Source organism: Poromitra crassiceps (genome assembly GCF_964638095.1).
Source record: "Poromitra crassiceps genome assembly, contig: HAP1_SCAFFOLD_870, whole genome shotgun sequence".
Classification (NCBI taxonomy): domain Eukaryota; kingdom Metazoa; phylum Chordata; class Actinopteri; order Beryciformes; family Melamphaidae; genus Poromitra; species Poromitra crassiceps.
The window spans coordinates 40,325-43,159 of record NW_028151539.1 but is presented as its reverse complement, the minus strand read 5'-3'; the positions used below and the strand labels follow the sequence as shown (position 1 = coordinate 43,159).

The 2,835-nt window shown below is 48.4% G+C and overlaps 1 pseudogene across 1 annotated transcript; it reads left to right on the top strand.

The window, feature by feature from the left end:
• Positions 1 to 203: 203 nt before the first annotated feature.
• On the top strand, positions 204 to 2,612 carry LOC310771610 (potassium channel subfamily K member 13 pseudogene; annotated as a pseudogene). The gene is made up of 2 exons: positions 204 to 543; positions 1,633 to 2,612. The product of its transcript is annotated as a potassium channel subfamily K member 13 pseudogene (transcript).
• The last annotated feature ends 223 nt before the right edge of the window (positions 2,613 to 2,835 follow it).

Here is a 2,835-nt window from a genome sequence, read left to right as displayed (position 1 = left end):
CTAATGAAGACTGTTGCCTCTATTTTGTTTACAGGCTGTCTTCACTGTCATGATTTTGAGAGAGTCAAGTATTTAAACGTGCAGTTGTGTAGAACCACTGTTTGCTTATGTGTAAAACAGAATGCCTTTCATGTAGTGAAGTGTACCTGTATGTACCTTGTGCGGTGGATGATGCCGGGCGGTGTGTCTGTGCTGCTGCAGTCATGTCTAAGAGGAAGGGGGGCGGCTGCTGCTCCAGGTCGCCCGTGAACGAAGACAACGCCCGCTTCTGCCTGCTGGCTGGGCTCATCCTGCTCTACATGCTGTGCGGAGCAGCTATCTTCTCAGCCATGGAGCACCCATTTGAGCTCCGAGCCCGCCGCCTCTGGAAGCAGCAGCTGGACAACTTCACCAAGAAGCACAGGGTCAACTTGCGTGCCCTGCACACCCTGCTACGCCAGTATGAGAAGGCAAACGGAGCAGGGATCAGAGTGGATGTTCTGAGGCCCCGCTGGGACTTCTCTGGAGCATTCTGCTTTGTGGGCACAGTGGTCTCCACTATTGGTAAGCCTAAAAAAGTTCTCAAATGTCACTTATGGATACAAACTCCAGAGCATTGTTTTAAAATAGATGTCAGCTAGTGCAGTGGTTCTCAAACTTGTTTGGCTTCAGTATGCCCTTTCCCTGATTTCTGAATCCAAATACCCCCTTTAAATGTTGTAGTCGGGCTACAACATTTTGCTTAGAAAACGGCAAGAGAAAACTATAGCATATAACATATAGCAATGAATGAACGATAACCCATCTTTTGAAGAATATAAGATTACAAAATAAGAAATGGACTTAAAGAGTTGCAATTAGTGCCTCCTGAGCAGATTTATTTTAACTTAATTTAATTCTCTGTGAACCTGATGAAGCTGCACGCGAAACGCGTTGTTCACAAATAAACATCAGTAAGTCATTTTCAGTGTTGCGGTGGTTCCTTTAATTTTTCATTTCAGATTTATTTTAACGTTTTATTTATTTTCATGATTTATTCTTACATTTTTCCATTCCAATTTGGGAACCATTGCTCTAGATCAGTGGTTCTCAAACTTGTTTTCCTTGGATAAGAGACCACCTGGTGCTGGAAGTGATGTTGGAGGACCAGTAGGAGGTGATGTTCCCTGTGGTCTCATGAATAATATCCCCATCCCCAATACCCCAGAGCAGAGACAGGTAGGCCACTCTTTCCTGTGAGTGAGTACTGTCCTTCAGATGAGATGTTAAACGGAGGTCCTGACTCTGTGGTAAATAAATATCCCATTGACACTTATCACAAGAGTAGGGTGTAACCGCAGTGCCCTGGCCACCTAATCATCCCTTGTTACCTAATTGGCTATTTTCAGTTCTACTCTCAACCATGATCTGATGTGTGGTGAGCGTTCTAGCGCAAACTGGCTGCTGTGCATCACCCAGATGGGTGCTACACATGTGAAGTGCTTTGAGTTCTTAGAAAACTGCTATATAAATGTTATCAATTATTAATATTGTTATTATTACTCTTGAATCAGTGACTATACTAGAAATTACAGCTCAGGTGTGTGTCTCATACAGACCCTTCATTTTTGAACATCCAGACTTGACCTTCTATTTTGCACTTCTCTTCACCAGGCTTCGGCATGACAACCCCAGCCACCATCGCTGGAAAAATCTTCTTAATCTTCTATGGTCTCATTGGCTGCGCCGCCACCATCCTCTTCTTCAACCTCTTCCTGGAGAGGATCATCACCATGCTGGCTTACATCATGCGCTGGTGTCAGGCACGCCGGCTGAGGTGCGCCAGGCTGGGGGAGGCGTCGGTCCGGCAGGATCCCCGTGACGAGGGCGACAGCCTGGAAGGGTGGAAGCCCTCCGTCTATTACGTTATGCTGATCCTGGGAGTAGCGTCTGTGGTGATCGCATGCAGCGCCTCCACCCTCTACTGCTCCATGGAAGGCTGGAGCTACGTGGACTCGCTCTACTTCTGCTTCGTGGCCTTCAGCACCATCGGCTTCGGGGATCTGGTGAGCACCCAGAAACAGCAGTACGATGCTCAGGGCGCCTACCGTTTTGCCAATTCCCTCTTCATCCTCATGGGAGTATGCTGCATCTATTCACTGTTCAACGTCATCTCCATTATCATCAAGCAAACTCTCAACTGGATCCTGGGTAAGCTGGCCTGCCCTCACAGGCCCTGCTCCTGCTGTGCAACAGGCTGCTGGTGTCTGTGCTGCCCCTGCCTCCATCACAAACACCCCCACCGGAGGCTTCCGCCCACGCAGCTCGGCCGGCAGCACTTCAAATGCAACAAGGTGCAGCCACTCTCATCCCACTGCCCCGCCGGGAGACACCGCTACAGGGACCGGTCGGTGGAGACGGTGTGTGACAGCGAGACTGATGGGGTGTACATGGGCCGACGTCTGTCAGGAGAGATGATCTGTGTCAATGAATTCATGGTGTCCAATAAGGTATCTCTGGCTCTCCTGCAGAAGCAACTGTGTGAAACTGCTCATCAGCAGCAGAGCTACGGCCACCAAAATGGATTCTCTGGGGGTGTGGGCGCCTTGGGCATCATGAACAATCGCCTGCAGGAAACCAGTGTGGACAGGTAGCGCCACAGAGACTCATACAGCACACTGGTGAGACACTGATATTGTTCTGTACACTACTTTAGATTCTCTATATTGGAGCTCCAAAGCAACTTGTCCTCTGATTGCTGATATTATCAATCATTGGTCAGTCAATCATTTGTCTCCTAATTAGGCTATGACAAAATCAAATTACGAGAAAGGAATGACCTCCTTGCGAGTGCACTTTTGCTCAACGCCTCTTTCC